This window comes from Ochotona princeps, chromosome 12, assembly GCF_030435755.1.
Source record: "Ochotona princeps isolate mOchPri1 chromosome 12, mOchPri1.hap1, whole genome shotgun sequence".
Lineage (NCBI taxonomy): Eukaryota > Metazoa > Chordata > Mammalia > Lagomorpha > Ochotonidae > Ochotona > Ochotona princeps.
Genome location: NC_080843.1, coordinates 37353952 through 37379318, shown reverse-complemented (window position 1 = coordinate 37379318; position 25367 = coordinate 37353952). Strand labels below are relative to the sequence as shown.

Below are 25367 nucleotides of genomic sequence, written 5' to 3'. Positions count from 1 at the left end.
CATTCTCTGCTGCCTTCCCAGGCATGCTAGCAAGGAGACATTTCAGAAGTAGAGCAACACGGAGTTGAACTGACACACACGTGGGCTGCCAGCCTGGCAGGCAGAGGCTTAACCAGGTGTACCACATGTTGGCTCATGAAAGGAAGACTTCTCACAGGCTGCATCAGCTCTGTCCTTATATGGTCTGTAAAACTGGGCAGAGTTAATTACTTTTGGGGCCAAAGAATTGACTTAAAATGATTTTCAAGATTCCATTTTTGTATCATAAAACATTAAAACGTGCATCCTGAGCTAGTTCTGGAATTGGAAGCTATTAATAGCAAGCCATCATTACAAAATAATAGTTCTTATTTGCATAGAATATGAATCTCTATGCTTCAGAGCACAGTAACATGCATAATCTTACTTAATCCTGAGAACTATAGCAGGCAGACTGTGTGGTTAATCTTTCCATTCTGTAGCTTAAGCTACTGAACAAGACATAATCATTTTCAAGGCTATAATTGTATATCCACCATTTAGCACAAATGAAAAACTCTGACCAGCAAAAGTCACCACGGCTTCCATCACTTCCTAGCTGTGCAATCCCAGAGAAATGATCAATTTCTGAGCCTCAGTTTCCCCAGCTGCAAAATAGAAAAGGATACCTACAGTTCAGAAAAATGACTTGATGGCTAAACACATTTCAGAGGAATAGTGTGGTATTCAAAATAATAGTTTATTAATTCACTCTCAAAACATATTAGCATTGGACCAATGAGAAAGAACGTGATCTAATGGCACCAAGTAATGTTACTATACAATTAAGAAGCACCTACCCCAAATTTTGGGATTCATAGATGGCCTCCTAAGAAAAACAGAATGCAATATTTGATCTGAATATTGTGCAAAATTTAGCAGGTCAAAGGGAGAGTTGGGAGGGGGTATACAAGATGTCAAGTAAAAGTGGTTTCCCAGACAAAAAAAAAAGGAACAAATGTCAAAAAGAAGACACTTTTATGGTCCACAGTGATTGGATCATAAAATTGAGGAGCACAGTCTGAGAAAGTGTTAGCAAGAATAGGGCAGGAAGAGTTTGGGCAGGGTTTGGGGTTTGGGGTTGGGGCAAAAGCAGCTCCCTACAGTGTGGCAGCTGGGGGAGGTGCCACAGCCAGGCAGGACCCAATGCTGTGGACTCAGGCCAAAGTCAGAACCAACAGGTGGTGACTGAGTCCTAGGCTTTGGGTGACCAGTGTGCCTATTTGATGTGAAGCTCTGTCTGCTGGCCACCTGGCGGCGAGCTCTGAGGTTTTTAGGATATGTCATTGCTGCCTAGGGACATCCATGGATAAGCCGGTGTGAGTATTGGTAAGGCATAAATTCTGGGTGATTCCCAGCAATGGGGTCACGGAACTTTCTGGCAAGAGTAGGGACTGAGACCTGTTGGTTTGGAGGGGAGAGTCCATAAGATCTATTTGGGTCAGACTGATTCACCAGCCCACATGGGAATCCTGAGATGGACTGTTAGTGTAGAGCATCACTGACTGCCACACACCAGTCCAAATGAATGCTATGGCTGGGAGCCTGTCTGGAAGGGCTAGGTACCAGTACCTGACTGAGTGGTGGAACAGTGGACAGTTCACACTTGGCAGGGTCAAGACACTAACCAGCACGCGAGAGAACCAGGTCTGGGGGTAGATTCTGTGGGGGAAGTGTGGACCCAACCCTGTGGAAATACAAGTCCTGCTGGTTAGTTCAAGGGCTGGGGTGGTGATGGGCTGAGCTAGGTGTGACCATGGAACCTACCATCACTTACAGGTAAAGGAATCGACAACAGTCTGGGCAGGTCAAGCAACAGGACCCGAAAGTGCATCCTAAAAAAGGATGTGGGGTGGGCCGAGCTGCAACTGAAAGAGGACAGACTGGACAGGACCAAGCAAACCTCAACTCACAAGGAAGAACAGAAATCAGGTTGAAGCACAAGTCATGCCGAACTAGGCTCTTACACCTACTAGTCTGCATGAGCCAGGGATACTAGGACACAGCATCAAAGGCAAAGGCCAAGACAGGTGAGGGGCTAAACCAACTGGGTCAGAGCAACCACTGCTATGCACGTAATCTAGGGATGGGAATAAGCTTGGTTGGGGAGCTGTGAGAGTACACCCTTGCTGGGTTGGGGTTCCCACAGGAGAGTGCAGGGGCCAGAGTGGGGGTTGCATTCTGATCTGGATTACGGCTGCAATCTCCCTTGGCACAGTGTGAACTGGGGCTAGGTACACTAGCCAGGCTAGACACCAGCACCATCTGGTGCTCTGGAGGACAAGGGTAGATGTAGGATGAACTAGGCTAGTCTCTGCCCCCTACTGAGCCATGTGTGAGCAGTGTCTAGGTGTGAACGAGCCTTGGCTGGGCTGAACTATCCAACAGTAAGAACCAGAATGGACTGAAGGCTTGCAAGGAGGGCTGGTCCATGGAACCACCAGTATGCACAAGACCTGGCAATGGGAGAGGTTCTGATGGAGGAGCTTGGGAAACTCCTCTGTAGGGACACAGTCCCTATAGGTGAGCTCAAGAACCACGATAGGGAGCAACTCAGACCAGGTCAGAGAAAGATACCCGCCAGCATATATGTGGCATATGTTGGGGGCAGACCAGACTGAACCAGTTCACATCACTCGCTGGCAAACCTGAGCACCAGAATAGAGTGCGGGTCAGGCTAGGTTCAGTGGCGACACAAACCAGTGAACATTACGGAATGCCAAGGTGAGGTGAGCCGTACCAGATGTGGCCACAGTGCCCAAACAGCACATGTGAGAACCAGGAAGGGAGAGGACAAATCCGGCAGGGGGAATGTGGGCTACCCTGCTGGACAACCACTCCCACTGAAGAGTGTGAGTTGGGATGGGGACAGACCAGATCAGGCAGGACTACAACACCTGTGGACCTCACGTGAGCTAGATCAGCGAAAAGCCAGGCTGGCTGACTGTTCCGACTGGTACAAGCAAAAATTAGAGTGGGTGATGGTTGGTTGGGCTTTGCTGCAGCATCAACTGGCAGAGGCTGGCACTGGGGGCTAAATCTGTGAAGTTAAACTCCAGAACCACCTGGAGAGTGTATAGTCAGGGAGTGGGAGTGGCCTAGCCGGAAACAGTGGGCACCTCCCTCTGGGTTACCACTTCCACTGGAAAGCACAAAAACCAGGATGGGGACAGTGGTGGCTAGACAGAAAGGCACCCACCAGTATGTGTGTGGACTGAATAGTAGGTCAGGTTGGGTTACACTAGGCTTCAATGCCCATTGACATGTACGAGAGCTAAATGGAATGTGAGACAGACTGAACAAGTCTGCGGTACATAGTGGCAAGCATGGGAACCAGGGAAGGGGCAAGCCTGGTGGGGGTTATAGGGAGTCACCCCTACTAGGTGCAGCTCCCACTGGTTTGCATGAGGGCCAAGTATGAAGTGGGCAGGATCAGCTTGGACTGCAGCAACCACTGGTTCGCGTGGATGACAGGGCTGGAAACAAAACTGACCCAGCAATTGCAACAACCAGCATGTGCATAAGTTGATTGGGGCAACAAACTGTGCCCGACCCTGTACTGGCAAGCAGACACAAGAATCAGGTCTGGGATCACCTCAGATGACGATTCTTTGGTGATCCCTCCAACTGAACTGCTGATCTCGGAACCCCAACCAGGAAGAGACTATGTCAGGCAGTGGAGTCTAAATAGATATCATCATGCTTGGATTGGTGAGAATGGCAGCAATGCAGAACTGTTGAACTATCAAACCTGCTTGAGCAGGAACCTCGGAGCAAGCCCCACATCAGGGATCTGGGATGGGTGGGAGGCTGGGTGGGGCGTCTCCCTTTTTTTTCTCCCCTGACCCCAGATACAGGGGGAAAAATGATGGTATTAGTGTGGAAACAATGGTCTTACCCACTTTCCTGTAGCCCTTGACCCTCTGTACCCTAATCAACTATGTAAGATAGCAAAACTAGATTTAAAAAGAAAATGAAATTGGTGTTATCATAGATTAATTACATTCTGGTGGACAAAAAAAAGAAAGAAAAAAAGAGTAAGAACACAAATTTTTTTTAAAAAACCTTCATAAGAAGTTTATATTTTTCTCTGAGATTAATGAAGATGGCACAATATTTCTAAAACACTAAAGCTAATAACTGGACTCATTTATTCAAAGTAAAATAATTTGCAAACAATCTGCAAGGAAATTTCCGCTTTTAAGCTTTTAAACATTTGCTGAGCACCACATGGTTGGGGCTGAGTGACGTTCGTTTAATAAATGATTGATTTGAATCCTCCCTAAGGGAGATGCAGATTCTCATCTTACCATGACATCGTGCTATCGCTTCTGGGCCTTTTGGCTAAGATCAAGTGTAGTACCATGACATTGTGCTCATGGTTACAGATAAGGTCTTTTTAAATACTCTCACATGCACTATGGACATGGTAACAGAGCCTTTCTCCATAGCAATGTATAGAATAACCTTCTCTGGAACATAGCCTTTCATCTGGGTTGCCTCCTTAGAGTAAGCCCTTGCATCTGCTATACCCATCCTAGCCAACACAGTCCTGTGTGAAGATTGAGTTTAAATTATCCACTTTGGCCTGCAGAACAACTGTGTGTATTCTGCCACCACTTATACCTGTTGTTCCTTGGATGGGTATTACCACTGCAGTTTTACATTTTTCATACTTCTGGAAAAGCAATAGCTACACATCAGAGCATGAAATAGTGTTTTGTTCAAGAGTCTGCTGAACATACCAGGTCAAATTCTTTTTTCTTGGTCTTCAGATCATTTTGTAAAATTCTGTAACAGCATGACACAATTTGGTCTTCAGGAAAAGAGTTATAAAAGTTGATGGACCCTAGCAGTTTTTTAGGTGTGTCTTTCTCATCAGGCAAGCATGGGAGATAGTGATATCTTGACCTTAGGGCTCTTGTCAAACCTCCCAAGTCCTCCAACAAACCTAGAAACTCCACGCTTTCTATCATGACTGTTGGCTCGACCTTTGTCTTAGCATGTGAGGAAATCGGATGAGCCTTCAAACTCATTAAAACATATTGCATACTACACATTTCTTTAATGTGAAACTCATGCACAGAAAAATCTCACTGTGATAAAATGAAGAACTACAGCTGTAAAATGAGCAACATCATAACCCAAGCCCAAGATTTAGTTGGAGTACATAAATAACCATGCCTAACTTAGCATCCTTACCGATCGCAGCTGTAAGGAAATAGCCAATTGGAGAAAAGATGGTTTTTGTGATCAAAATACCACGCTTGGAACTCAACAAGCAAGGTTTCCACATTGCTTCAGCAACAGAACTATGACATTCAACTTATCTGAAACTCTGGAGAAAGATGTATAGTATCAGCCCATCCTAACTTCTATACTACTCTTCTGGTAACTACTGGACATTTTAGTGAAGTTGTTTAAGTCATGGGACCTATTTCATAGGGAAGTAATAGTATAAGCCTACATTGCCTGAGTAGCTTTCATCTCCAGCGTGATATTCTCCCTGCTAATACCTTGTTGAGCCTCCTTTTCCCTCCAGATCAGCTTACGATCAACAGCAGCATCTCTACTGATGAACTGTTCACGAATACTCCCATACGCCCGCTTCTGTTCTCAGTGAGCCTGATCATAAACACAGACTCTAAAATAGACGTTTGGATGCAGACTTACTGGAGAATGCATTAAGAACCAATATTCAAGGGTGTTAAGATGGTGGAGAAAGAAGTAGAGATGGGCTGGAGAGGGAAGTGGAGATGGGATGTAACTCAATATAAGTTGATCTTTCAGGACATTCCGACTGTAGTGCTCTCCTTCAGGACTGTTCCAGATTATGGCAAATTGGCAGGGCTTAATGCTCTCAAATACACAGACAAAGGCAGTTCCCTGGACAGCTTCGACTCATAAAAGGCAATTTCTGTGGAAGGACTCAGCGGTGAGTTCTCAGTAGCAAAACTCAGCAGCACAGGTTTCTTGGACCAGAGGACTCATGTAGTTCCTAAGAGCATCTACCAGACCCTACCTCAATAATGTGACAGGTAGGATGATATGGTTAGTTAGCCACCTTCTTTCCCTGTCCATGTAGCAAACTACCTCCTGTCATCTCTGCCTCCTAAATCCTGTATTCCTCCAAAGTTATCAAACAAACACGAGCAGCTTCAGGCCTCGGGTCTAAGGTCTTAAGTTTCTCAGTGTCTGGATGCTTTCATATAATTTTAAAGGGGGAGGGGAATCTATAATATTTGCTTCTAATTTATCTTGCTAGCCTTTAACTGCCAATGCTCCATATTTCAAATATATTTGAGTTCGATCAATTTTTGTTCACCATCCAAGAAGGCTTGCAGTCATTGCTTCTGTGGGAAATGTATATTGAGTTCCAAACACTCAGCTCCAAAGAAGTTTTGGAACAGTGCCCAGGCAGGGACTGCCACATAGGTAATGATTGAAATGAGCACGTTACAGTTGTCAAACCCTTCAAGCACATATCGGGAGAGTGAAAGCCCATTAAGAGTTGAAGTTGCCTTTTAGCTGCATGTTGTTTAAACTGATGCCGTAGGGCCAAAATATTGTTCTCAGCAATTTGTTCTCAACAAATAAATCCAGTCCCACATCCTCCAAAACAAGGTAGGCTGCTTCGAGAGATCACACATTTTAATGAAATCACACTTCATTTCTGAAATAATCACATCTTGCCCCAGCAGCTCAGTTGTCATTACAAACAGGATCTAGTCACTGTTCCCTCCATCCCACTAGTATTATCCCTGTTCCACTGAAAAGGAAGCTGGCAGGAGGTGCTTAAGCGATGTTACCCCCAAACTAGATCAGGCAGCGGCAGCAGGCAGCTGATGAGAGTCCAGCCTCTCAGGACCATCCCAGGGTTTGCCCTGGCTCCTTGCCTCAACCTGGATCCTTTCCCAGATGTAGGGCCTGAAATGTCCCTTTAACTCCCCTTGGCGCTTTGCACCTATAAAACCAGCTGAGAACAGCCTTTCGCAGAAAGATTCAGCGTTCAGGCCCCATCAAATAACTAAAGCCCGTCATCCCTCAAACAGGGCACAGAACAAACCCCCAAATCCCTTATTTTCCCCCTAAAAGAGGGTCCAAATTTCCCAGGTTGGAGCCCCTCTTCTTCTTCTGACAGCAATATTAATAATCATTCCAGCTCCCTCCTGGCATAGCCACACCACAGAATAAAGCTCAGTGTAGGAGATGTGCCCAGAGCAATAATGCTGGTTAAATAAGTACTGTTCATTACCTCCCAACAGTCAAGGAGTTTAAAATCCCGTCAATTCAGCCCACGTGAGGGAGATTATGTGATTTACATGTTAAAGTGCCCCTGTGGGTTTTTTGCATAGCAAAGACCTTGGGAGCATGGAAACAAAGCATCCGTGTGCAAGACAGGAGTACTATTAGCATAGAGCTTCAGATTTCCAGACAGCCCGACCTGGCAAACAATCTGGCACCTTCACTACACGCACACATAGAGTTTATAGGATTTGACAATTTCTCACCAACAATAAAGAAAGAGGTTAGGGGACGGGGTGTGGAATGAGGTTTACTAGAAAAGCTGTCTTCCAGTGCACAATAACGAGTCTTTCTTTAAAGGACTGGTTCTTCCCTTCACTTTTTTTTCTCCCCCTTTCTGAAATTTATTTCAAAGGCAGGAATGTCTTACCTGATGATAGAGGGAAAACCCAACCGCATTTTTGTATGCCAGAGAACACAAGCAGTGGCTCTGTATCTCTCTCTCTGTCTCTCTCTCTCTCTGTCTCTCTCTCTCTCACACACACACACACATACACACACACACACACACACACACACACCTCTCTTGGGCCTCTTTAAGGTCTCCCAACTCTTAACTCAAAAGCCGTTGGGGCTCAAGCTGTAACACTAGCCTCTGGCGGGCAAAATCCTGCAACCAGTTGACTTTGCTTTTTTTTTTTTTTTTTTTTAATTTTTTCCATCCCCTTTCAGTCCTCTTAAGTGACAGTGGGAGATGAAGCTAATCTGAGCCTCCCAAACCTGATGATTTTGCTACTCGAACCTCCCTTGGGAGTCCACGTTGCACAGAGGAGGTTGCCCATAAGCAAAGAATCAGAACAAGTGGTAATTTTGGACTCCCTCAATGAGCCTTCCCTTCAGGCCAGTTATTCTTCAAAGTACATTTATTCCTTCAATCACTCAAATGGTAACCTAGTGTTTGGTATAGGACAGAATCTCTGAACAGATGCCCAAGCAAAGACTATAGGATCTACAGGAAATGCTCAAAGTTGAGCATCCTCAAAGCTAAATGCAAGTGAAAATGGCAAGCTTAACCTCAGCTCATCCTAACTGCTTGGTCGAGGTTTTTATTGCTCTCCACCTCCAGCTATATTTATTGTCTCCTCATGAAGTAGAAATTCAAAGCAGAGACATATCTATAGTATTGGAGTAGGTTTTGCCATCACTGCTTGTTGAAGAGATTATCCTTCCTCCACTGCATGGTCTGAGCACTGTTGTCAAAAATCGCTTGGCTGTATGTATGTGAATTAATTTCTCCTCTCTATTCTTTTCAATTGATCTATGTTTCCATTTTTATGCCATACCATGCCATTTTAATCATTACAGCTTTGTAGAATGCTTTGGAGTCAGGTATTATGATTCCTCCAGCTTGATTTTTCTTGTTTAGGAACCCTTTGGCTATTGTGTATCCTCTGTAATTCCACATGAGTTTTAGGATTAACTTTTCCAGTTTTGTAAATAATTCAAATTGACATTTCGATAGGACTGCATTGAATCTACAGATTAGATAATATAGATATTTTAATAATATTGATTCTTCCAATCCATGTACAAGGAATATTTTCCCATTTTTTGTGTATACTGGATGATTTCTTTCATTAAAGGTTGAATTAGTTTATCTCTTCTAACAGTTTTTTGGTAGAATGCATAGGATTTTCAAGGTAGAACATCATGTCCTCCATAAACATGTATAATTTTATTTCCTCATTTCCAATTCTGATGACCTTTAATTCTGTCTCTTTCCTAATTGCTCTTGTTATAAGTTTCAGTACTATAAGGAATAAGAGTGCTTCAACAAACGGTGCTGGCAAAACTGGACATATACATACATAAAAGAATGAAATTAGATCCATACTTACTATTATACAAAAATCAACTCAAGATGGATCAAACACCTAAATTTAAGGTTTAAGAACAATACAATTGCTGGAAAGAAATGAAAGGAAAACACCTGAAGACATTGATGTAGGGGATGGCTTTTTGGATAATACCCTCAAAGCACAGGCAACAAAAACAAAAGCTAAACAAATGGAAATATACCAAGCCCTGAACAAAGGACACAATTAATAGAGTGAAGAGACATCTAGCAGAATGGAAAATGTATTTGCAAACTATCTCTCTGACAAAAGATTAATATCTCAAATACATTAGCTTACAAAACTCAACTGAAATCAACCAGTCCAACTCTGATATGGGCAAAGGACTTAAATAGTTCTCGAAAGAAAAAATAAGAATAGCCAACAAACATATGATAAACTGTTAGACATCAGGGAATGTAAATCAAAACCACACTGTGATATCATCTCACCACTATCAGAATGGCTAAAATTCAAAACAGAGAGTAACAAATTCTGGCAAAGATGTGGAGAAAATGCATGGCCTAATCATGAAAATGCAAATCAGTGCAGCCACTATGTAAAAACAATGCAGACATCTGAAAAAAAGTAGAAATATTCTTGCCATATGATCCAACAATCCCACTACTATGTGTATATATCCAAAAGATTTGAACACCATCAAGTTTACAGCAGCACTATAAACAACTGACACAAGTTGGAATCCACCAAGGCATCCATGATGAGATGAATGAACAAAAGAGTGTTCATACTATTGTTAATATAAAGGGGAAATAAGTGGGGAGAGAGGTTATGGGGAGTAGGAGAAGTGAAATCACTGAGCCTATGGAACTGTACCATAAATAAATAAGTAAATACATTTTTTTAAAAAAAGAAACTATACCTACAAATCACAGTGGATATTTTTAAAACTAATTAACATTAAAATAATAAAAAATTAGCTTAAAAAAGAGAGTGGGAGCAGGATTTATTTATTTAGAGAGAGAAAATAATTCAGGGTCAATGCAAGAAACTGAACATTAAGAGAGTTACCCCATGAGGAAAGAAATGCATGACGCCTGCTCAGTAGCTCCCTCTGCTTGGCAGAGGACGGTGCTGTAATGGAATCTGGGCTGCATTCAGTGGGTGTGATCATCTCTGGGAAGCACTTGTGGCATTTTTTCATAGAGCTCAGTGTAAATATGTTGTTCCTAATGGGGGAGGCTTATGTGCGTCATGGAAAAGTTGGCTGCTTCACTGGCAGGAAGAAGGATGGAGTCAGGGCGCAGGGTAAGAAGACAGACTCCTAGAATTCATTCAGCTTCTCTGTTCACCATTTAACTACCTGCCTGGTCCGCATCTGTTGTGATTTCTGGCAGACCCTTTGTTTACCCCTTCACCCCAATTTCTCTTTGCATCACTTAATTACCTCAGGTAAATCAGGGTTGTGCATGTAAAAGATGTTTGAAAAATACGTTAAACTCATACTGTTTGCTTCCTGATCATCTGGCTCCACAGATGTCACTTCTGCAGCATTCTGAGGGCACATTTTTCTCTCAATCCACTTTCCACCTGAATCCACTCCCTATAACACTCTTCATACACACCTAAACATATTTGCTTGTATCCTCTTGTTTCTCTCCTGTTAATATTGATCAAGCAGCACTGAAGGGGCCGAACATTGGTTAGGAAATTTGGAGACTTTGGCTTTAATCAGACAAAGACCCTCCCTCATACTCCATTCTCAGTGAGGCCATGCATGTTAGACGTCAGTGTTAGTCTCCACACCGTGCAGTTGTGGCAAGAAACCTGCTAAGTCCGTAAGCCAGATTTGCCCATCTTTGATATCTGATCAGGGTTATTCCCACAATCTTCTAGGTGAGGTCTGATGAGCTTGACCTGCCTTATGAAGAGTCTTATTGGCCAGTTCAGCCAGAATTGCCCCCTTTCCCTGCTGTTTCCTCCTAGTCATCTTCTGCCCACCAACTCTTACCCTTCTCTTTGGCCATGAGTTGCCACTCATGCTAATTCTGTGTAAGACTATGCTTATTCTCCTCCCCTACTGCAAAGGTGCTTGGTGGAGGTCCCTATTCCTACCACGAAGGTCCCAGAAAAAGTCTGCCTTACTGTTCTCTAACAAACCTCGTGGGTAATATTTGATTAGTACTGATTTTGCCACAGTTATTATCTGAGTAATTTCAATAATTCCTCTACAACTTGTCTGCCTTTTCTTTTACATAGAAGAGAGAACTTTTAAGGTCCTTCCCAGTCAAAATGTAAGAGAAATCAATACAACAGCCTAATGCAGAGCAATATAGGAGAAACCAACCAAAGAATGTGGGCACTGAAGGCCAAGATGAATGCCCCAGAAAGCCCATTTTTCCTTTCTGTCCCTTTAAGAATTTGTCACTAATCATCCTTGAGCTTTAAGCTTTTGTAAGAATATTAACAAATGTTTCTTAGGGTTGCTCTGAGAATTAAATATAGTGTTGTATGTGAAAAGCACTCTGCAAATTATAAATGCAACACACTGCTACTAATGTGTTAACACAGATGAGACTGAAATGCCCAGCACTAAAAGCAGAATGTGGTGAAAGTTCCTTTAAATCCCACTGGATTTCAAAGCAGGGTAGACAGCAGAAGAGGGGCTGTACCCCAGGGGAAATTTAGCAATGTCTGGCAAAAATTTTGAGTGTCACAACTGAGGGGAGAAGAGAAGTGGTACTGGATAGCAGGGAAGAATGCAGTCATAAAGCTCAGAACAGCCCCCACAACAGAAAATTATCCTACTCAATAGTCAATACTCACAAATCATCCTAGAGAGGATGGGTGAAGGCAGCATGTATGACCCACTCTTGGGTCCTTGAATCCTTGGACTCACAGATTCTGGAAGCTGCATGATGGACTTCCAATCAAATGCAATTTCCTTCACAGATTTCATCACAAAGCTCTTGGTTGCAGGAATTTGAATGACTTCTATCCTGTGATCAAAAACTTGTAAAAAAGCAGTGGCTTATCAGGTGAATCCTCTGCCTGCTGTGCCACCATCCCCTAGGGAGGCTGGTTCCTGTCCTGGCTGCTACTTACAACCTGGGAAAGCAGAGGAGGTTGGCCCAGGTCCTTCAGATCCTGAACCCAAAAATGAGATCTAGATAGAAACTCATGGCTTCCATCTTCAAATTGACTCAGCTCTAGCCACTGCTGCCACTTGAGGAGTGAACCGGCAGATGGAAAGCTTCTCTCTATATCTCTCCTCTCTGTAAAATCTGCTTTTCAAACACCAATACATAATATAAAAAAATTCCATAAATGGAGATGCAGAAAGGTCATACAGGATGACAATTAGCTCTAAACAATGTATGTCCTTGATTTTATGGAGTTTGGTGTTAAAAGACAAATCGATGAAACACTAACTGTATATAATTAGGCAATGGGAGTTGGCAGCATCACGTGTGAAGCGCAGCATGACACATCCATCATGCATATCATGGGGCAGAGTTCATTTATTCCATTTGTATGCTATCCCCAAGTACATGGTAGGGAAGCAGCCACAGAGATCACTTTCAGGAAATCTACTCATCTAAACATCTTCTAGGAACACTCATGGTAAGGTGATGAAACAGCTACTGTAACCTACACAGATGTACTTCAAAAAACTCATGGAGAATAAAGTTAGAAGACATGATTATTTTGGTATGAATTTTCTTGTTAATAATGTATAGTTCATTCACAATATGTGTCATACTAATGACTAGCAAGAGTTACTGCTTTTGCAAATGTTTGATCTCCAGTTGAGAATTACACAATTTGAAACAGGAGAATTTTTCCCGCATATCTGTTAAGCACTCACTCTAGAAACACTTTTTCAAACCAGGCTGAATGGTGAATGCAACTCAGAAAGACCTTTAGTGGGATGATAATTTCAATTTCCGATTTGTTCAGTAGTTTGGGTGAAGGAAAAAATGCTAAAATAAAAATTGATTCATATTTAAATAACAATTTAAATAGCAACCTGTTTAAGAAAAAAAAAAGCCTTTGCGCAAATTTGTATTATTCCTCACCATAATCCCATAAGGAGGATGCTATAATAAATGGGGAAACATAAACAAAACGAATCAAAGCATTGAAAGCAAGATTAGAGCTCACGGGCCTTTACTGAAACTCATGCCAAAAATGCTGAAAATGCAACAGTTTTCCTCACTGCACCATCTCCTGAAGCCTGATGTTTTCTTTTTCCACATTATGCCAATAAGCTCTCAAAAAGCTTTTTGAATAGCAGTGACTTGGTAGGTGACTTATTGCAATGCTTGACCGTGTTGTCTTGATTTGTCATGTTCCTATCAGATTTCCAGCCTTGAGCCTGGTGTTAAGGTCCCTGAATCCTGACATTGCTGACCTGAGCTGAGAGATCTTTCTTTTACCCTCTTGAAATGTTAGTGGGGGCACTGGCCTGGACTCCTTCTACTGAGATAAGAGCCTGGCAGTGGAACAGCACAGTAGAGGTGAAACTCTTGTAAAACACAGAGCTCAGGCATAATGGTTTGAAGGTGAACACAGGTCAGCACTCCTGAGAGCTCGGTGAGCTGGCACTGACACCGCCTCCAGAAACTGTGGTTTTGTAGTGCATTGGTAATTGCAGCTTCTTTGTGAGGAAGTAGCTGATGAAAGTATATGTAGATAACATTCCAGAATTTTCCTGTCTGAGTAAAAGCTGGGTGCTTTTGAAAATGGTGTGAAATCTGTCAAGTCACTAGGGTGCCATTTGCGAAATCACTACTACAATAAGCAGAATGGCAACCTCATAGGATTTCCCCTATGTTCAAAAATTATTCTTATAATTAAAGGATAAAATCATTTGATAAAAACCTTAAGAATAATTTAGATTCAAGAGGAATCCAAAAATTTAGGGCCCGTTTTTGTCCATGTACTTCCCCCCCTAGGACCCAAGTGAACTCTGAAATTTTCTAATTAACAGTGGGAAATTCTTAAAAGGGATTATTCTCCCTTTATTCCTCAACAAGCACATGCTCATACACACTTTCTTTGTAGAGTTCACTTTTGAGGTTGCTGGTGAAGGACGACCCAGCTTCAAAAAAGGGCTTTTCAGTCTGATTCAGTGAAAGGCATTAAGAGCAAGTAGCTCGGGCAGTGCCCTTGCAGAGCCTGTGGGTCGTTTTTCAAGTAGGATGTGATCTGTATGTTCCAAAAGGAATGGCTAAAGGCAGAAGGAGGGAGAATTTGTTTTCCTATGACGTGCATATATTTAATACAGAGCAGATGTTTCCAGTAATGTCTGTGATACAGAAAGTTACATAAATAAATGGCCAATAAACAAATGACCATGGATCTTTCCCTGAGAAAGCAGTAGCAGTCTCAGGCAGGGTCACCCAAACTGGCTGGTGTGTCTTGCATGCTTGGCCCAGAAGTACTCAAGAGATTTCTGTGGGATGTCAATCACTTGGAATTTCAAAGAGCCACAGGCAGAAAAGTCATCTGACTGAAAACAGTGTTTACTCAAAAGTATTTCCAGAGGCTCTCCATACTTGAGGAAGTACAGACTAAACTTTTTTTTCTCTAACATAATGAGGAAATTGAAATACACTGTCAGAGCAGCCGTGGCTATGGAAGCTCAGTAGGACCTGGGTACATCCTGGCCAGGCACTCAGGCATGCTTTGCGCTATGCACTCCGTCAGAAAGAGAGGGGAGTGGGGCAAGAGCTGTAGCTGGCATCCTAGGTTATCATCTTGGGTGGGGAAGAAAACAATGGCTGTGAGACCAGAGCATCTCAGAATACTTTACTTTACTTTGCTTAGGTTTTACTTTCAAGACAGTTACCAATATTTGATGCCACTGAAACAAAACTATACCATTTCACACGAATAGTGCTTTAAAATGGAATTACTGCAACCTAACAAATATGGGAACTGTAAAAAAAATATAATTATCTCTGTTTTCTTTACCAGTAATCTGCCTCCTACAATTTCCCTTGTTCTTGAAACCCAAAGTTTCCATAAGGTTAAAAAAAAGCTGTTTTTATTTCTATTTTTTATAACTAAAGAATTCATTTCAAGATAAATATTAGGAGATACAGACATTTGCTTGTTTAGTTACCCCAGTTTCCATCCTGAATGAAGTCTATGTTACATTTATAGTCTCCTGGCGACATGTTCAAGGTCAAGGAATGTTTAATAAATTTTTCAGGCTTATCTAAGAAAAGTCACCCTGTTCCCTTGTCTTTTCATTTACTGCATTTTTCTATGTTAGGAATGCCATATCTGAACAATCCATTTCAAAAATAAGCAAAGCTCTGTAGGTGGCTGATCTCAGAATGTGCCCGAGATTCAACTCTATATCAGCTCTAATCTGCATCTCCTTCCAGTTACAACATGTCACCAGCTCCTGAGTGGAAGATATTCACCTAGGAAACGGAAAAACCATTTTTCCATTGTCCCAGAAAGTTCCTTCTCAGCATGAATGTTTCTATGAGTTGTTTATATTCCATTGACTATAACCTTATTACCTTAATTAGAAACAGATGTTGATAGTTTCATGAAAAACTAATATTCAGTGCTAAAATTTCATTTAGATCACCATACATGAACAACTACAGATAAGTGCAAGGATAATGTAGTTAATAGAATACAAAAACCTGAAAAAATTAAAAAGCAGCTATTCTTGCTATGTATTTTATCTTCCACAAGTAGAAGCAACAAACATTGATCAACAATAAAGAAAATTCTATGACCTAAATCAAATGATTAACTTATGAGAAAACATCTTTTTCCATACATCACAAGATCATACTTTTCTGATGATGTGGTTTACTATGTGGTATTATATACAGTCCTAGTTATACTCAGTATTCATCAACACCATTTATCTTATATATGCTATTGGTTCAATTCTACTTATAAAGACAACAGGATTCCTAAAGTACAATTTTAAGGAAAAATTATGTCTTTGGTATACCTCAACAATGGCTCACATTACCAAACCAGTTGCAGAGTTAATTATATAGAATAGCATATTTTTCAGTTATGACTTAAGTGAATGATAATGTCTAGTACATATTGACCAACTTGGAGAGATTGTCAAAAGCCTCCAAAACAAGTGCTATGCTGTCAGACTGTGGTGTTAGATGCTCACAAAAACCCACTCTTTTGGTTCAAAGCCAGGAAAGACTAATAAAGCCACAAAAGAAATTAGGACGTGACTATTATTTAAACAGGATGTTTGAAGGACAGGTATTTGATATAGCAGTGAAGATGCTGAATGAGATGCCCATATCATGTAACAGCATAGCTGATTCAAGTTTCAGCTCTGTACCCAATCCAGGATCCTACCAATGCATATAGTAGGAGGTGGTAGCAATGGCTCAAGAGTTAGGTCTCAGCTACCCATGTGGAAGACCCAGGCAGAGTTCCAGGCTTTCAGCTTCTACCTGGACTAGCTATGGTCAGTGTGGACATTTACGGTGTGAACCATCAGATGGACAATCTTGCTCCTGTGCTCTCTCTCACTCTCACTACCTTTCAAACAAAAATTAAAATAGATAAACAAAATTCTAAAAACTATGTTTGAATCTAGGAAACATGAACAGCACTTGTTGTAGGATAAGGCAGGGTAGGGGGTGGTTAAAGCAAACCTTAGTATGAGAAGGGTCCTTAAAAGAAGAGACCAGAGACTGAAACTGACCAGGCTGGGATGGAGTCACTTGTTCCCAGAAACTCAGAGATGTATCTCAAAGCTACAACGGAGAAAGAGCCCAGCTTGTTTACTATATTCCCATCTTGATTTCTGAGCTATTACAACAAATATTTTGAAACTTGAAATAAGCATAAACTCATCAAATATAAAGTAAGTATCTCTTTGTACAATTGACCCAGCTAAGCCACATATCATCAAAGATCTCTTTCTGGGCCTGGCAAGATAGCCTAGTGGCTAAAGTCCTCACCTTGAAAGCACCAGAATCCTATATGTGGGAACCAGTTCTAACATGAGCAGCCCTACTTCCCATCCGGCTCCCTGCTTGTGGCCTGGGAAAACAGTAGAGGTCAGCCCAGAAACTTGGAACCCTGCACCTGTGCAGAGACCCAGAAGAGGCTCCTGTCTCATGGCTTTGGATTGGCTCAGCTCCAACCATTGTGGGCGTCTGGGAAGTGAATCAACGGATAGAAGATCTTGCTCTCTGTCTCTCCTCCTCTCTGTAATCTGACTTTCCAATAAAAATAAATGAATCTTAAAAAAAAAAAAGGTCTGTTTCCTAAGCTATTCTTGGTAGAGACTTGTCTGTAAAGTAACTACAAAATTATGGGTATCATAGTCATACTGACACATCTGAATAAACAGTAGAAGTTATTTTTTTAGGATTCAAAAGGGAACTAAAATATCAGATACAACCTTATTTTGATATTCAAATGTTTTCTCTAAAGACACACATCAAGTTAGCGGAAGGAATTATACTACCCAGATATGTGTTCCAACTGCACTTCGTTGTCTTGTGATCATAAGTGTGATCCTTACTCATGTGCCATTTCAATTGCTTCATCTATAAAATAGATGCAATAACGGTAAAATGGAAGCCTCCTTATCTAGTATCAGGTATTACTGTAACTGCAGATGCCATAAAATCTATTAGCATGCTATTAGTTATTCTTAAGGCAAAGTATACATACACAATCACATAAATGTGTTTCACCCATGTTTGAGCAAGATAGTTCTGGTTTGCATTGATTTGACTATGTATCCCAACAGTTCATGTACTGGAATCTTGGTCCCCAGGGTGGCAAATCCTGATAGGGGGTAATTTGGTCATTGAAGCATCACTCTCAGAAGGGATTGATCCTGGCAATAGAGAGCAGAGTGAGTTGGTTCCCTCAGAATGGGTGATTACAAAGGGAACAAGATGGGCCTCATCCTCTGCCTTTCTTTCTGACTTTCATGTGATTAATCTCTCCTTTCAACACTGCCATCAACCTGTGCTGTGGACCTCGAGGCGCCCTCACAAGAAGCCAAACAAATAAGACCACCTCATCTTAGACCCTCAGCCTCCAAAACTGTGGGCTAAATAAACCTCTTTTCTTTAGATATTACCCAGCTTCAGACGTTTTATTATAGGAATAGAAAGACTGGTAGAAATACCAAATGCTTTTCTCCAGATATGGAACCTCCACTTGGATTTCTTCACATAGACCACACCAATATATATTCCAATCTTTGAAACTGGGGGAAAATTGTTTAAAGAAAATTAAAAGTCAAAGTACAGGACCGTTGGATTTTTAGTGTCATAATTTACTCAGGTTGCTGTAACATGCCATTAAATAAACAGCTTCCAAACGGCACAAGTACTTCTCACAGGTGTGGAAGCTTGACAGTCTAGGCTCATGTTTTGGCCTCTAGTGAAGGGGGCTATTTACTGCTTCACAGAAGACATATTCTGGGGTGACCCCCCATCACCACTGCATAGAAGAAGGAGCAAGGGAGCTCTCTGGAACCTCTTTTTAATAAGGATTTGAACATTATTCATCATGGCTGCTCCCTCAGCACCTAACCAATTCCCAAAAGCCCCACTTCCTAGCACCAACACACTGGTGATTAGGTGTCAACATGGAATTTGGGGACTATGAAAACATTCAGATCATAAGACACCTGTACCTAATTCAATGGCACCTTATTACAAAAACAAATCATATTGATTAATCCTTCTAATACATTCAACTTTGTTTTTATAAAACAATTTTATTGGAATTGTTATTTCATCAAATTGTGTTATATTTAATAAAAATACACAGTTGCGTTAACCCATAAAACTGACATAATTAGACTGGGTTCAAATAGCTCTGACTCTTGCATCTCAACTTTCAGGAGCTACAGTGATCAAACTGCTCAAGATAGTTTTACTCCAGAGTTCTCTGGGCCCTCCATGTGTCAGTGTGTTTCACAGATGGAATAGAAAATCCAAGTAATCTTAAAAACTCAATTAGTTAAACTCGTATTGAAAGCTCAGAATAATGCCAACACATATACAGCATACAACAAATGTTAGCTATAAAAAGACACACTTAGAACTCATTTCCCCTAACTTCTTACCAGGTGATAGAAAAATACTTGTAAACAGATGCAGTTTTTCTTCTACACTGTTTTTTCCATATTGACATTAAATATTAATGTCTACATTCCAGTATCTTCAGATTAAATTATATACCTTGTGTTACTGGTAAATAATTGAAATCAGTTCTTTAATCATAACAAATAGAGTTTCCATGGTACCAAAAACTTTTCTAACTTTTAATTAATTGGTTGCATTCTTCTCAAAATTAAGATGCACACAGATTAAAACTAAGCCTTTTATCACACTAATGCTAAGAAGCATCATCTGCAAATTTTAGTATCTTTGAAATCTGGATGCCTTCTTACTGTCTATGACATCTCACAATTACACCAGGCCAACTGACAATCAGAGGCCAGGAAGGAAGGAAGGAAGGAAAGAAATAAGGAAGGAAGGAAGGAAGGAAGGAAGGAAGGAAGGAAAGAAATAAGGAAGGAAGGAAGGACCAGGTGTTTAATAAGAGTAATAACAGCAAGGGAAAACTTGGTTCTAATAAATAAAAATATAAGAAATATCAGCAATCAAACAAAAAATGAAACAAATACAACAAATTAGAAAAATGAACATTTTAATTATAAATAATAATGGGATTTAGATTAAATTTAATTTTGAAAGAGTAAGGGTATTACACCAAAACCAAAAGCATTGCTGACATAAATTTAAAAGATATAAGTAATTGAAGGGAAATACATGATGTTTCAAAATGAAAGGTTTAGTATTAGAATGTCTATTTCCTTAAAATCTGACTCACAAGGGCCTGGTGCAGTGGCCTAATGGCTAACATCCTAGCCTTGGAAGCACCAGGGTCCTCTATGCGCGCCAGTTTTAATCCCAGCAGCTTCACTTCCCATCCAGCTCCCTGCTTCTAACCTGGGAAAGCAGTCGATGACAGCCCAAGTCCTTGGGACCCAGCAACTGCCTGGGAGACCCGCAAGAAGTTCCTGGTCCCTGACTTCGGGTCAGCTCAGCACCAGCTGTTGCCGTCACTTGGGGAGTGAATCATCGGACAGAAGATCTTCCTCTCTGTCTCTTTCTACCTCTCTGTACATCTGACATTGCAATAAAAATAAATAAATCTTAAAAAAAAATCTGACCCACAAATTCACGGAATTCCAGTCAAACTCAAGCAGTAGACATTGATGAGTTCATTCTTATGTTGATACACAAATTAAGAGATCCATAATGCACAAAACAATTTTGAAACTGAAAGTCAAACTACAACAGTTACACCTTCTGAGTTCATGACCTACCTTAAAGTTATAGAAAGAAAATGTTATAATATTGTGACATGATTCATGAATAACCATACCACAAGTTGCTGCATTCCTTAAATGATGATAAATGTATTTAAGTCTCATTAATTCATGGTGGTATATAAGAGATCATCAAGAAAATCTTGGAAAATATGTGTTCTGAAAGCACTCTACATGAATTTCTTTTTTTTTAAGTTTTTTTTTAATTTATTCATTCAGTCATTTGTTTGGAAGGCAGAATAACAGAAGGACAATGGGGGAGATGCTCCATCACATGATGCACTCCCCAGATACACTGACAGATATGGGTCAGGCTAAAATCAGGAGCTCAACTCCATGCTGGTCTCCCACAGGGTAGCTGGGACCCAAATACTCAGGCCCTTTCCCACTGCTTTTCCAAGCACCTTAATAGGAAGCTGGATTGAAAGCAGAGCACCCAGCATTTAAACTATCACTCTGATATGGAGTGTTGGTGTCACAAGCAGCAGTTCAGCTTGCTGTGACACAATACTGGCATCTATGCATACATTTTAAAAAGAAGACACCAAAACAAATCTATGATTAGGTTGCATTTTTTAACAAACTTTTTAAAGTACCCTTATGTTGTCTTTGCATGAGAAAAGAAAGAAAACTTTTGATTCAGTTTACTATTTTCATTTCTATGGAAACTTTGAGGTTTTATCCTTACTTCCCAGGTATAGGTTAATGTGTAAATTTCAAGAGCTTGGAGCAGGCTGAGATATGTGATGCCAGTTGCTCTGAAATTACAGGTCACTGGGCAGGACCGGTGAAGAGGAAGAGTTCTTCCTCAAATTCAGTGCAGGTTAAAGTGCTATGGAGACCAGAGAAACCAGACACAGGAAGAGTCTGGAGTGAGAACAGGAGGGCACTCTCAGATCTAAGAGTAGATGAATACCCTCATTGACATCAGTGAACCCCAACCACTGTGAAGTCCGCATTAATGGGTATGTGGAAGTTTTTGGAGAGAGAGCGAGAGAGAGAGTTTTAATTTTGCTGTAATCAATATTATGCATTTACTAAGTTTTGTTTCTGTTGTAATCAACACCATGCATTTACTACAGGAGCAAAACAATTCCATAACAAAATATAATCTGTATTCATAGAGTGTTGCCTTGAGGCAGAAGACATTATTTAGGCAAGTTTAAGTTAATAAAAGTTTCCTCTTACTTCCCTTTACTGGCCAAACACAGCTCAGTCTTTCACATATCCTAGCACAGTTGCAATATTTGCTTACTGCAACTCAGATACGAAAGAAACTGCCATTAGGCAAGGGATAAGTGACTCATCATTCTTAAAATGCTTCCATGTTCTCTTCTCCCTGCCAAGGCTGCCAACCATCTGCCAATTGTGAAGTATTTTATGATGTGTACACAGGGAGCTAGACTAAGATCAACAATTGATTTCCTTCACTACAAATGACAAAACATATCATGAAACAGAATCACTTTAACTAGTAACCACTGGGTCTTGGCTTCTACCCCAGAAAGCAACAGTCTTTCTTCCTGATGACTGCTTAAACTTGTATTGAACTCAGCATCTCTTGCCCCACTGGCTACAACTATTTCAGCCAAGGGCAAGGGCTCCATGATACACTGTGTGAGAGGTTTGAAAGAGACTAAGAAGACCAACCAACACAAGCCTCCCAACTAACAGGTAAGCAAGACAAGGTTTAAAAGACAAGAAAAAGTCAACTTGGACTCTCATACACCTCACTAGGTAGGGCACAAAGATCAGTTGCTGCTCACTAAGGTATTGCAGATCTCTCTGCACAGCCCTCCTAAAATTGTTCTGCTCCTCAATTGTTAACATATGGCTGGTTAGAGTTATAAGCCTGTTTGGATTATCCTAAAATTCACAAAGTTCAGTAAAATCACGCTTGAATACTATATGCTGCTAAACATAAATATGAAGAAAAAGAAAAGACACGAGACAGCTGAATATACCCTATAACCATGTTAAGGTTTACATCAGTCGATTATGTATAAACTAAAAATGAGATGTCAATGATGTAGTTGCAGGATGTGGTTAAGAACTTGCATTTTCTAACACATCGGTCACTCATACCATGTCAATTAACTTCATGAAATTGTAAACTTCCGTGGTTATTCCTGTTGTTGTTGAATTTGTGTAGTGGCTTTTCATTGGAGAGGATGATATTCTGCCAGCCCTACTTTCAGATCAAGGATGGTCTCCCATTGAAACTGTTGAACTTATCTGGGCAGTAAGATGCTGGACTCTCTGCATGGTCCATGCCCACAATGATGGAATTATGACTGGTTATGAGCTGTACTACTGTAATAATATGGAGGAAATCAATAGGGGGGAGGGTTTGGGGGAATCCCAGAGCCTATGGAACTGTGTCATAAAATGAAATAATAATTTTAAAAAAACTGAATGGGTTTCACAATATCAGTGAAATAAGTCAAGGATATGTCACACAGTTTTTACTCAGTACCAAAACTATACAACTTTAGAAAAGTGTATTTTTCCTGATTTATGAACAATCTGCAAATAACCAAAGTAAGGGGAAATATCAAGGCAAGAGTAGGTAATGACTGTTTAAAAATACATTAGTATTGGAGTGACATTTGTTGTAGCAGTTACGATGCCTGCATCCCACTTCACAGTTCCTAGGTTCAATTTCTACCCCTCACATCCCCCTGCCCCTCCATTTCTCCTCCCCCAATGCCCGACTCCGAACTTGAACTTCTTCCTCATGTGCACCCTAGGAGGCAGCAATGATGGGTCAAGCAATTGGGTCTCTGCAATCCAAAATGGACAACTTGCACTGCATTCCTTAACCACATCCCAGCTGAGCCCTAGTCATTCTAAGCATTTGGAGAGTAAACCAAATACAATAGAAGAAAAAATGTGGTCTTGATTATCAACTATATATTGCTGGACAAAACAAAACAAAAAAAGTGATCCTGAAGAGGTCAAACCTAAAACACTTAATATATTTGAAGATTTTAAACACAGAATTTCTTCCACTGTCTTGACCTGAATTTACCTGGTGCTGACAGCTTTAAGATCTGGTTGGGATGTCCGAAGTGACAGAGTTGGCTGGGTCTCTTAATATTTGATCGTTTCCATAAAATTCTTTACATAATGGCAGGAGCATTCCAAAGGGGCAAGAACAACACTACAAGTCCCCTTAAGTCTTGCACAGAATCTGACATACTATGTTCTATGGGCCTTAAGTCAAAGCATTAAGTCAAAGCCCAGCTCAAATGCAAGTGACAGGGGAAACAGGTTTCATCTCTTCATGGGAAGAGCTATGAAAAACCCACAATCACTTGTAATCCACCACTTATGCACACTTTAGTAAATTAGAATGCAGTTGTAGAAATACCTCATAAACATAAATAAGGACAAGGCAAAGTCTTTTTCAATGTTAGTGTATGCCAACTAATACTAATGCTTTTAGGTGTAACATCCAACTTCATATTCATTACAATCCTATGTGTTATCATGCATGAATAATAGGTTTTACTGTCAGAGACCAGGAAACTGTAATACATAAAAGGTTAAGTAACTTCTCCAAGGTCATGTAGCTGTGGATGTTGAAGCAGACACTGAGACCTAAACAGTCAAATTAAAAATCCTAGTCACCTGAATATGACGCTTAGTGAAATACATGAAAGAATATTGTTCAAGCTTTCTATAGCTGTCAGTACACATAGCCACAAAGAGTGACTTTAACAAATACAAAAACTATAGGTCGAAAGTTTTGCTTGGCTTGGCTGATTTCTCTACTTTAGGTTTCACAAAGCCAAAATTAACCCTAGGCAGTAATCAGGGGCTCTGGAAAGAATTCAAGTCCAAGTTTATCCAATTGTTGGCAAAATTAACTTCCTCGTAATTAAAGGACACAGCACCCAGTCTCTTGCTGGCTGTCAGCTGGAGGCCACACTGAGTTCCTACAGGCATCTATCCCTTTCCCTGTGTATTACAGCCAACAACACTATATCAAACGTTTTTTAGAATCTGTTCCTTCCGATGTACTACTCCTGGCTCCTTTTCTGCCATGTCTCTCCCCAAGCAATTTCCATACTTTTGAGAATTTATGCAATTATTTGGGACCATTCAGATAATCCGATCAAGTTTCTTTATGCTAAGGGCTATAAACTCACACCTGTAAATTCCCTGTTACTTTGGACTACAGCATATCATAGCTTCCTGGTGCTAGGACACAGGAATCTTTGTAGGTCACTCTGCCTACTACAGATAGTCACCACTATTGGAGTTCAAAGGGAAAAAAGATCTTAACATGTATTCATGGAAGTAAAACTGAGTTGGTTTTTAAGAGATGCTTAAAACATCACAAGGTATTCATTGTGTGTAGGAGAAAGAAGCAAATACTGGCAAAGGAAACTATTCCAAATAAAGAATAGAAATTATACAAGTAAGGACACAGAGGAAAGCAGAAGGCATTTGTGATAAATGATCACGAGTTGAATGATAGATTTGTGGAAACAACTGCTGGAGAGATGTAACAGCAAGCAGAGATAGCTAGCTGATGGGAAACTATAAATGCTACATTACATGGATGGAATTTGAGTTTTATTCAACATACAACAGAAAACTACTAAGTTTTTGAATGAAACATTGAAAAATTGAAGTGATCTCCTAGGAAAATGAATACAACTAGTGTATGGGACAGACAGGCATGAGCAAAGCAAAAAGGGAGCCTGCTAAATGAGGGGAATATTACGTACTTGTACAATCATATGGCTGAATGAAAGGAAGAAAAAGTAGTGAGAGATACCAAGGAAGAAACATCTGGAGGCTTCCATGATGGTTCAACGGACTAATCCTCAACCTTCAAGCACCAGCATTCCATAAGG

General features: G+C 40.7%; 1 pseudogene; it reads left to right on the top strand.

The window, feature by feature from the left end:
• The first annotated feature begins 4342 nt into the window (after positions 1-4342).
• Positions 4343-4489, top strand: LOC118758072 (U2 spliceosomal RNA; annotated as a pseudogene).
• Positions 4490-25367: the final 20878 nt, after the last annotated feature.